Below are 12307 nucleotides of genomic sequence, written 5' to 3'. Positions count from 1 at the left end.
ATTTATAATTTTTAAATACCAAATTTAAGGTTTGTTGAAAGAACCATAACTAAAATGGAATAAATATAAAATATAGAGACTAAAGTGATACTTTTAAGTAAAATATTATTTTAAAATACATTGTTTTACGTGTAATGTAGCAGGTTTTGTGATTGGTGCTCTAGAGGTTTTATTTTTCTTAAAAGTATTATATTACATTTGAATTTATGAGAGGTTTACTTTAAAATTTAGGTGCGGTCAAAATACTATTTTGTCCGTATATTTTGATATTTGTTCAATTTTAGTATATGTTTTTAATTATCTAATTTTTGTCTTTGTATTTTCGATAAATCTTAAATTTAGTCCCTGAGAGTTAATTTTTATCAAATTTGGTTAAATAATAATAACAATAATTTTTATGCAAGAAAATACGAATATGTTTTCAGATTTTATAGCAAAAATGTTAAGGATTAATTTTTTTAAAAAAAAATCAATAATAAACTAGCAATGGGGACTAGATTTAAGATTTATTGAAAGTCTATGAACTAAAACATAGATAATTGAAAGTACGATGACTAAAATTGAACAAATTTCAAAATATAAAGACTAAAATGACATTTTAAAATCAAGGTCCAATAAATAGTTACGTGTCATTTGAAATAGTTGCCAAAAAAAATGTTTTATTGGAAGATTTTTTCTCTAAGATTTTCCATACTTTTACATAAATGTGTCAAGACAAAATGTAATGCTACTCGTATAATTATTTTTAAAAATTTTCTAAAACTAGTTATGTGGTGAGGACTAAGATGTCCATTTAATCCGCGAGGCCGAGGCCCAGGGGAATCCCCGAATACATGGGGAATAGAAAAGGGAGTGGGGAATTTTTTTTCCCATTTACATTTCGGGGCTGGGGACAGGGATTATATTCCCCGACCTCAACCTCGAGTATATATATATTACAAAATCCTAAAGTAAACTTCCTATTCCTCAGATCGTCTCACAATCCCACCCATCCACCAGACCACCTTCACGCTTCACCTTCCTCATTCTTCTGTCTCAGCCCCATCCCACCTTCCTCGTTCCTCCATCTCAGTCCCGTCCCACCTTCCTCGTTTCTCTATCTCAATCCCATCCCACCTTCCTCGTTCCTCCATCTTCCTCGCCATCTCACTGTTTTCCTCGTTGGTCTCATGTGTCTTCCTCACCAGTCTCATGCGTCTTCCTCGTTGTCTCATCGAACTCGATCAGTCTTCCTCGTCGGTCTCACGCATTTTCTTCACTGTCTCAATGTCTTCCTCATTATCTCATCGAACTTGATCAGTCTTCCTTGCTATCTTCTGTCATCTGAAGCATCGTCAGTGTCTTTTCGTCCCAAGGTATGTCCGAAATCTAAATCTCCCTTTTCTGATTTGATTTGTGTAGAAGATAAAATGAATTATAGTTATTCATTTTATTTTTGGTATGTTTGAATCGTTAGAAATATGAAGGTATGTCCGATTTTTGGTATGTGTGATCTCTGATCTGATCAGTTAGAAATCCGAATTTGATTTTTGGTATGTCTGAATCGTCCTTGGCCGATCTGATTTATATCTGAATTTGATGTGTGCAGAAGATAAAAATGAGTTATTGTTATTGTTTTTTGTTCTTACTATGTTTGTTAAAATAAGCTACTGTATTTGTTAGAAATTCGAACTCCAAAGGTATGTCCGAAATCCGAATCGTCCCACTGTTGTTCGATATCTGGTGTGCAAATTTGATTTTTGTTATTGTGTTGTTTGATTTTTGTGTACAAATTTGATTTTGTGTACAAACTTGATTTAGTGTACAAATTTGATTTTTGGTGTACAAATTCAATTTTTGTTGTTTGATTTTGTGATTGTTTTGTTACTATCGACTATTTGTAGGTGAAATTTGAAAATGACTCTATTGAATAATAATGAGTTAAAACAAGGTGGTTCAACTTCAATATCTATGAACATGAGCGAATTAACCCCAATGAACAATGTTTCTAATGGTGATGATCAATCCACACCTATTACATTAGATACTGATGATAATGAGGATGAACTAAAAAGTAATAGGTTGACGTCAGTAGTATGAAATCATTATAAAAGAAAAAAAATAAATGACACCAAGAAAGCAATATGTAACTATTGTGGAAAAAAGTTAGAAGGGGAATCTAAAAATGGGACAAAGCATTTACATGACCATTTCAAAATTTGTCCCTAACAGAGACAAAGAGACATTAGGCAATGTTTGAGACCCACTAAAACCAATGAAGGAAAAGTAGTCCTAAATCCGACCCTCTTTGATTATGAAGCTTCTAGAAGAGACATTTCTTGTGCTATAATTTTACATGAATATCTAATAAACATGGTTGAACACAAAGGATTTAGAAAGTTTTTTAGTAGTATTCAACCGTTGTTTAAGATGATTTCAAGAACCATGATGAGGAGAGATATAATACAAATTTAAGAAGAAGAGAGAATTAAAACAATGAAGTTTTTGGAAAATAATAGAAGTAGGGTTGCTCTTACTACAGACATATGGACTGCGTCTAGCCAGAAGAAGGGATACATGACAATCACTACACATTTTACTGATGATTCTTATGTCCCGCAAAGTAGACTTTTAAGGTAATTTAAATCTTTAATGTTGTTATATATTTTTTGTTCATTAGGTAGTTTTCATTTTAACATATTATTACATAATACTGCTATACTAGGTTTGTACACGTGCCACATCCACATACTGGACAGTTACTTTTTGAAGAATTAATGGAATGTATTTTTTAATGGAACATAGATCATAAATTATCCACTTCAACAGTAGATAATTGTTCAATAAATGATGTGATGGTTGACATTTTATTAAGGAAGTTAGATTTAAGGGCATTATAGTTGAATTGAAGTTTGTTCCACATTCGTTGTTGTGCACATATTTTGAATTTGATAGTGAAAGATGGTTTGGCTATAATTTCAGATGGTATAGAGAAGATTACAGGTACTGTTCATTTGGACTCTTTCTGCAAAAAGGAAGGAAAATTTTGAAGAAGGAGTTCGTCAATTACAAATTCCATGCACTAAAAAACTAAGTCGTGATTGTGTTACAAGATGGAATTCAACATTTGTGATGCTCAAAACTGCTTTAGAATACAATGATGTTTTTCCTCGTCTAAAATAACATGAACCACTATACACTTGTCTTCCTCCAGATACTGATTGAAATTTTACAAAAGAAATGTGTGATAACTTAGAACCATTTTACTTGATGACTGAGTTATTTTCTGGGTCAAGTTATCCAACCCCCAATATCTTTTTTGAAGAAGTTTGTGAAATTAGGTTAGAACTTTCTAAGTGGCTTAATTCTAATGTTGAGGAGATACAAGTAATGACATCAAGAATGATTGCTAAGTTTGAAAATAATTGGAGTGTGATTCTGAAGAAAATAGGATTCGAGATTTCCATGAGCAGCAGAAGAAAGATAATTCCAAATTACAATCATGAATAAACAAAGCATTTACAGTCAATTTCAAACAAACGGTTATACAATTCTTATAGAAATTACAGCATGAAAAACTACAAATGCACAAAGGGAAAAACCTACAAACATTTGCAGATGAGTCTCCACGCTCTGTTGCGTATGATCGCTCGAACAACAGCAACCTCGAATGCTCGATCTACACGATCGCAACACTGCAACGAACACAACAAGAATACTTCGCACTCGTCCTCAACAATTTCCTCGGCCGCGAACTCCTCAGCAACACAAACAACTTCTACAACACCATGAACGGCCTCCAGAAAACCTCAACGGTGTCGAGTTGAGTCTGACATCACCAATAAGGCTACCTTGGTATTCTCGGTGTAAGAACCCAAAGGGAGGGCTCTGTTCGGACTTGGTATGAGGCAGACGGAGGAGGAAACACTGATCACGTACACGACTGGGCAAGTGGGAGATGGCGGAGACCTATCGTATAGGTCGATGGCCAATCATTTAGATAAAGCTAAGAGATCGTCTAGCAAAAGCTATGCGATCGTTTAACTCATCGTTTAGCTCGATCTGTCGCCTACAGACTCTACACGATCATTTACTTAGGAAAAGCGATTGTCTAGCAAAACTATGCGATCGTTTAGTAAATACTATACGATCATTTAGCTCGCCCAGCCATCGTTTAATAAATTCGTATTTACTTGACGACTCTGTGAGTTTCTTTTGCGCGAGAGAGAAAACTCAAAACCTTTTCAATCGTTTAAAAAACCTTCTTTTCAAAATAGGAAAACCATTTTTCTTTTAAACTCACGGTTACCATGACTCCAATAACCACCCACTAATTTGGTTATTAAAAGAAAAAGAATTAATTATCCAATAATTAATATTATTATAAATATAAATGATATCCAACTTATCATACTATATTTATAACCTATAGTTTTAATATTTCATCTCATGAAAAATATAAACCATAGTTCTTTTTCTATTCCATGGTATTTAATGTAAATCCCATTTACATCAATCCTCCACTAGATGTATCTTATACATCATACCAATTATATCATATATAATCAAAATACCTCTTGTCAATTTGAACATTTCAAATCAACACCGAGAACTGATCCTCAACGGAATCCATTGAGCTATAAAGGAGACTTCATTGACCTGTAACTCAAAGCTTCAACGGTACATGAATAATTGACTAAACTCTTTAGTCACAGGATCCACCTATTAACTGTCAGACACTCCAGTAAAGACTGACAACTGAACTCTACTTACCAAAGATATATTATGTGTCCATCTTAATTACAGCAACAACCCTTCACAGATCGCTCGTAAGCACAACTGGGCCAATAACCGTTATGCCCCTGTAGTTACATTTGTCTCCTTAAGTACCACTGATCCCTCTAATGAACATAAACCATAGTTCTATTATGAATGAGTCTTCTTTTCCAAAGAGAAGTTGTGGTCACTATGTTCAAGCCCCAAAATCAGCCCTTAAGAGAGCAATCTCTTTACTTATCCCTGCTTTGGGAAAGTAGTGAATTCCATCTTGTGGATTAAGTTTTCAGCTCCCAGATCAGACAAGTCCCCAAAAAGGTAGGCATGTTGAGTTGGCAATCTGGACACTCTCACCCATACTAATCAAAAGACCGCCCTCAAAGATAGGAGTTCCCAAAACACTCAAGATTGAGGTCGTGTCACCTATGGTCGTTTAGGTGAGATGTAAGCCTCTAGTATCAACGGCGTTATATACAGAGTCTAGTCATCTCGTGGTCCAGATCTTATACAAACTCTTTATATAGGACACCCCTGCTCGCACGTCTCCACATGAATGGTTAGGATCAACCATCTGTAGTAGTTTACAACACTTGCAAACTTCTACAAAGCGGGTCGTATCCATAGTGTCACCAGGATCAGGTATCCCACCTTAATTCTTATACTACAGACCTATTTAGGTTATCACTTAAGGCATGATCCACCTGTATATCACATATACATGCTTAAGTTCACATAAGATAACCAAGGAGCTTTATTTATTGGATATGAATAAATGCCAAAATTAAATAACACTTATTTTATTCATTGAACAATGTGTACCTTTACAAAACAACGAGACTCCGAGAGAATTAAGATACCAATTCCAACAGATTCATGGTGTATTGACAATAGCTATAATATTAGATCCTAAGTTTAAGATGAGATTGATCCAGTTTTATTTTCCTATCTATAGATCTCATCATACTGTTGAAATTAAACGCATTAGAGACTTGTGTTGTGATTTGATGAAGTTTTATAGTTCGAATTCAAAAGTGATCCTACAATCGATAATAGTCATCAGTCTTATAATAGTCACCAGTCTTATAATAGTCAAAAGTGATTGTCAAAGTTGATTATAAAAAATGATTCTTGCTGGAGGTTGTAGTCGGAGGTGGTTGCTAAAGCCTGAAATTGGTCACATGAAGGTGGTATTGGAGTTGGTCGTCAGAGGTAGTTTTCCATAGTCTGAGTTGGTCGTGCGAAAGGTGGTCGTCGAAGTTAATCGTCAAAGATGATTTTCATTGGAGTTTGTAGTCGAAGGTGGTTGTCGAAGCTTGAAGTTGGTCGCATGAAAGTGGTATTGGAGTTGGCTACTGAAGTTTGTCATTCAAGGTGGTTGTCAAAGCTTGAAGTTGGTCGTCAGTGTTGCTCGCTCGTAGGTGATCATCGAAGGTGATTTTTGTTAGTGTTTGTAGTCGGAGGTGGTTGTAGAAGCCTGAAATTGGTCGTCGTAGTTGGTCACTAAAATTATCATCGAAGGTGGTTGTCAAAGCCCAAAGTTGGTCACCGGAGTTGTCATTGAAGGTGGTTGTCAGAGCCCAGAGTTGGTTCCTGGAGCGTGACAGTGATAGTCGCCGATAGTGGCTAATGGATGAAGCCACTGAAAATATTGGAAGAATGGAGAGTTGAGGTGAGTTGGTAAAATATACCAACTTAATTCAACTCAGGTTGGTGAGCCAAACACCACTCTTAAGTTTTGTCTTGGTATACAAGTTTTAATTTAAATTTTTAAAATTTAAATTTAAAAGAAAATATATAGACTTCTTTTTGCATGTCCAAATATAAATATTTTAACTTTAATATTTAAGTCTAAACATAATTCATCATCTATGTTAGTGGACCTAATGCATGGTAAGAATGTGTTGTCCAAAAAAAAAAAACGTGGTAATAAGATCATTAAAAAAACCATATATTACCTCTATGATTTTGCATCATAGATTTGAATTAAATCTCAATCATATATATATCATTTAGCCATTTTTCTCATCTTTCAAAATCAAGGGACCATTCAAAAATAGCCGATTTTTTTTGTCATCACTGGAAAATCCATATATCATGCCTTAATCAAATGCCCTCGGGTGAGACCAATTTGGGATACGATTGTACCTTCTCCCTTACTATTTGAAGATTTTAATAACTATTTCTGAGAAAAAAAATTTAGCTATCAATTCATCTTATAACAAGAAATGGTTGAGCATCATAGCAATAGTTTGTTGGACTATTTGGAACGACAGGAACAGTTTATGGTTAAAGAAACCAATTATGAATTATAATATAAGAAGAGTTTGGATATTGAAATTGTTGGAACGACAAGGCTATCAGAACAAAGAATACCAAACGGTCAAGGTATGACAGTCAAGCAAAGAACAAAACCTGCAAAACAGAAACTCATTATAGGCTGAGTGGCGGAGCTCACTCTCTTTAAAACGTTTTGCGGCTCTACCCAAGTGTGCAAGCTGGTCTGGAGAATTGTCACGTCGTCCCCAGGATAAACAGCCAAAGAAACCCGATCGAAAATGCATCGTTAGCGATCGGAACACACACCTTTTCTAACCTACTGCTCGAAAACGAAAATGGAAGAGTTAGAAGAGGAAAAGATAACATTCGAATGAGAGTAAATGAAATAATTTGTGCGAATGAACTGTTAAAGGTCACGCCTTTTATAGGCCGGCCTTCGCGGAGAGCCTCAAAACATACAAGGCTCGTGCGGACGACTCGCAGGAAGGGAGAATTTTTTTTTTTTTTTTTTTTCAGTTTTAAAATATTTCTTTTAGTTTTTGCCATCAGAAATGTAATAGAGTAGCAGATCGAATGGCGAAAAACGCTTTTACAAATGGCCTCAATATTGATTGCTCTTTAATTTCCCTACGTGGATTCCAAAAGGACAAACTTCCAATTTTAGCCCTAGGTGGCATCATTAATAAAATAATATGTTGTCTAAAATATTCTAGGGACCCATTCTAAATTAATCAATTTTTTTTCTTTTTTTACAATCAAGAGTATCTCTATTAAAGATAAGGTTAGAGTTGAAAATAATAAATGATTTACTATCCGCTTCGAACCTTGCCTTCTTTATCTAATTCTTTTTTTAAAAAATTATTAATTTTGTGTTTATATATTAATAAAATAATTATGAGATATATTATATAATTAAAGACGCTTTTCAAATATAGAAAAATGAACTAAAATATTTACAAATATAGCAAAATTTTACTATAGATCGCGATAGATCAAGATAGACTAGTAGTTTGTCTATCTGTCATGACAGACACAGATAATAATCTATTGTGCGATAGACCGCGATATTTTTGTTATTATTTATAAATATTTTTAGTAGTTTTATTATTTAAAATAAATTTTTAATAATTAATAATTTGAGTTAATAACAAGAAATAATTAACTTTTTTTCGGTGTTTATATAAAAAAAAAAAATTGTAATTAATAATACAGCTGAAATTTTTTCTCCCCAAAGAAATTTGCTATCATATAAAAAATCCCTAAATATCGACAAAATTAGGGAAAGATAGTCTCACGACTCTTACCAACTAAGTTAGACTTTGAGTTGTTCTCCAAAAAGAGGAGAGAAGGGAAAAAAAAGTTAGACTTTGAGTTTGATCAATTTTTTTTCTAAGAAAATATGACAAACTTAGATAATAAGATCTTGGAAGATAAAATCGGTAAACCACAAAGGAAGCAAAATCTCTAAACAAAAACATTTGATGAACTTTTATCATCTGATAGACAAGAGAGTGAGCTAAAATATTGTGACAATAAAAAGTATGACGGAAAGTGATATCTCCACGTACTTGAAAAAGCCCCTTAATTAGCTTCCTTAATGAAGAATTCAGTCTATGTAAGGTAAATAGTCACATTATTAAGTTTAATCACCTCTATTTCTATACTCGATTAAATTCTCTTTGTTATTCTTATTATTTTTTTTTTTAAACTAAAAAAATTAAACCATTGCTTTTTATGCCCTCAAACTACCAAAGGATTTAGAAATGCTTTAATTTTTCTTCAATTAAATAATAAATTTAGTCCTTAAACTTTTACTATTATTTTATAATACCATAAAATATACCCAATCTAAAATCTAGTCGAATTTATATACATGATAAATTAAGTTTTTCATGCAACAACCACATAATTCTTAAATAGCATAGTCACTATGTCACACAAAAGCATTAAGCTAAGGAGTATTTAATAACATAAGCCTATTAAACACAATATTCAAAGTCTCAATGACTTACTAGATACGACATGTCAACATAAATATAGTTCAATTAGCCTAGATGTGTGTTATTGACCAAAAGGTTAAATGTTTGAATATCCCTCACTCCTGATGTTATCGAACTAAGACAAAATTACTAAGAAACAAACCTAAATTCAAAGAGTAAAGTTGTTATTTAACCTGATAATTTAATAAAATATTACATGATAATATACCACTAATTACAAACAAATATTATTAGTATTTTCTATTATCCTTAACATTGATGATAATTTTTAACATGAACATAACTCAATTGATAAGACATTACTTACATCTAAATATTTAAATTTTTTTTTCCACCTATTCCAAGTTCCAACATGTGCATAGTTTGCCCATATAAGTATAGCTCAGCAATATTGACATCTACATTATACTTCTTTTGTAGAAGTCAAATGTTTAAAATCTCATACTCCATTTGTCATACTAAAAAATTAAGCATATTAATTTATTAAGATATTATCTTATCAACCAACCGATCAACAATACGAATCTCCATTGTACTCATATATTATTCAATTAAAAAAATTAAAAATGTATTAAAAAATCAAATAAATAAATAATAAATTTTAATGTGATCTTATAAAGAGGGAGCAAAATAATAGATATTAATTTCACCTGCAAAAGAGATTCCCTCCCACAGTAATTTTGGTCCCCTACCAAGCTACCACCTCCTTCATCTCTCTCCCATTAAATATTTTATTCAGAATTACATAAGAAATGGGATTTAAATAAACAGATTCAAAAAGCTAACCCATGTCTCCACATCCACCTAAGAAATTAAAATATAATAATAAATTAATATCAATTTATACACCTTCACTTTGGAATTATATCAATTTAAATCTTAAACTTTCATAAATATACTTATCATTTTCCCATATTTCGTTAGACCATTATCATATAAAACTTATAATTTGAGTCAATTAAACTTCTAAATCTTCATAAGTCAATCAATTTAACTTTAGACCATTCATTACGATTACATTTTGAAAATCATCCATACATTAATTCTCAAATTTATGTAGATTTCTTCGAAAGTCGGTTTTACAAAAGGGATAATTAGAGTAAATGCACAGGTGATTTTCAAAGGCAAATTTGTCAAAAAAAAAAAAAAAAATTTGATTCATTTATATAAAATAGATCGAAATAAAAGGTTTAAATTGATATACTTACAAAATTCCATAGTTTAAATTGATAGAATTATTAGTTCGAAATTTAGATTGATACAACACCTGAAATTTAGAGGTATAAATAGATATTTTAATTCATAACCGAATACTCTATTTACAATTCCATAGATTATGTGGTAGAGAGAGTTTAGAAAAAATATAGATATATATTCTTGAAGAGAGAGAGCCAAATACTCAACCCCCACCCCCCACCACTTTTATATATATGAAAAGTATTTACAAAATTTTATGTACTACCATAGTACCTATGTTATTAATTAATAAATTGATTTTTATTAATTTTTAGACTTTTTTACATTATCTATAAAGAAAAGTGGTTAATGCAACTTGGGTTGCATCCCTTCTAAATAGCTCACTTAAATACTTAATTACATATTCATGCATAACAAACTTTTCTTTTTTAAAAAAGTTATTTTCATTTAATATTTTTTCTTTTATATTTGAAAGTGATGCATAAAGATTAGGTACGACCTAACAATACTATTACATGAGAAAAAAATTTCACACTACCTCCATTCAGATTTATTATTATAGTAAAAAGAGAGAATATATATATATATATTATATAAAAGAAAAATAATATTGGATGTAACTTGAAAAAAAATTATTAAAAAAAAAATCACATAATAACATGTGATTGAATATTTAGTAGATTATACAAAGTTTGGTGTATCCAAGATTCACTCAAGTATTTTTCATAAATAAAATATTTAAATAATTCTTCGGTGTCATAATTTATGATTTGAGGATGCACTCAATATTTTTCAACTCTCTATATATATTTCTCGATTCTTTATTCTTGAGATCGAGAAAAACTGAAGGAAAAAGAAAAAAGAAATGAAGATCCGTTGTGATGTTTGCGACAAAGAAGAAGCCTCTGTTTTTTGCCCCTCCGATGAAGCCGCCCTCTGCGCCGCCTGTGACCGCCACGTCCACCGTGCTAACAAGCTCGCCGGGAAACACAACCGCTTCTCTCTCCTCCAATCCACCGCCGCCGCCGTCGATTCGTTGCCGTTGTGCGATATATGCCAGGTCCGGCGAGCGTTTCTGTTCTGTCGCGAAGACAGAGCAATCCTCTGTAGAGAATGCGACATCTCAATTCACAGCATCAGCGATCACACACAGAAGCACAGCCGGTTTCTTCTCACTGGCGTGAAGGTCTCGCCGTCGCCGGCGACTTCTACTTCTTCTTCCTCCTCCTCCTCCTCCGTCTCAGGCGGCGGCAAAGAAATTGAAGGTGAAATTGGGTTGTTGAAGAAGTGCTCGAAAAAGAGGGCTAAAATGGAGGAATTACCGCGACAGCCATTGAATGTTGGGAAATTGGAGGTTGAAGAAAATGGGGAATCGTTTACGAGAAGCAGTATTTCAGAGTATTTGGAGAGTTTGCCCGGTTGGTGTGTGGAGGAGTTTCTTGATTCTTCATGTGCTGCTGATATTTTCTGTAAAGTTTGAATTTTTTTTTTTCTAAAGCAAATGTTGAGAGAGAAAGGGAAAGAAAAAAAAAGGTGCAAATTGCAAAAACCACATCAAATATGGTTATAGTTGCAATTATACCTTCAAACATTTGATGGTAAAAAGTTGGACCTTTAAACTTATACAAATATTAAAATTAGACTCTGAAGCTTACAATAATGATAGAAATTGAACTTTAAACTTATACAAATGTTAACATTTATACAATTATGTAAGTTTAATAGTCTAATTTAACCTAATTTTAATACTCATTTAAGTTTGAGGGCTTAACTTTTAAAATTAAAAGCTTAAGGGTATAATTGTAACTACTACCATACTGACTTTTATAATTTTCCAAAAAAGAATTATTCAAACTATGATTGGATGCAAATTTAAAATCTGTCTACTCTCTCCTAACCACTATATAGATACATATTGAAAATACACTAATCCAAGATTATTAAAATCATACGAATTTGTATCGTATGATTCAAAATGAAACTAAGAAAAAACTATTCAACTCGTGGATTTGAATTGGAAATGAGAAGTATAGTACGATTCAAGATCTTGAATCGCACAGATCGTCATGAATCGCAAC

At 32.5% G+C, this 12307-nt stretch overlaps 1 pseudogene; it reads left to right on the top strand.

Moving 5' to 3' along the window:
• Nucleotides 1-11070: 11070 nt before the first annotated feature.
• On the top strand, nt 11071-11937 carry LOC120089126 (B-box zinc finger protein 21 pseudogene; annotated as a pseudogene).
• The last annotated feature ends 370 nt before the right edge of the window (nt 11938-12307 follow it).

This window comes from Benincasa hispida, chromosome 10 (genome assembly GCF_027475165.1).
Source record: "Benincasa hispida cultivar pf3 chromosome 10, pf3_genome.v1.1, whole genome shotgun sequence".
NCBI classification, from domain to species: Eukaryota; Viridiplantae; Streptophyta; class Magnoliopsida; order Cucurbitales; family Cucurbitaceae; genus Benincasa; species Benincasa hispida.
This window is presented reverse-complemented; position numbering and strand designations above follow the sequence as displayed.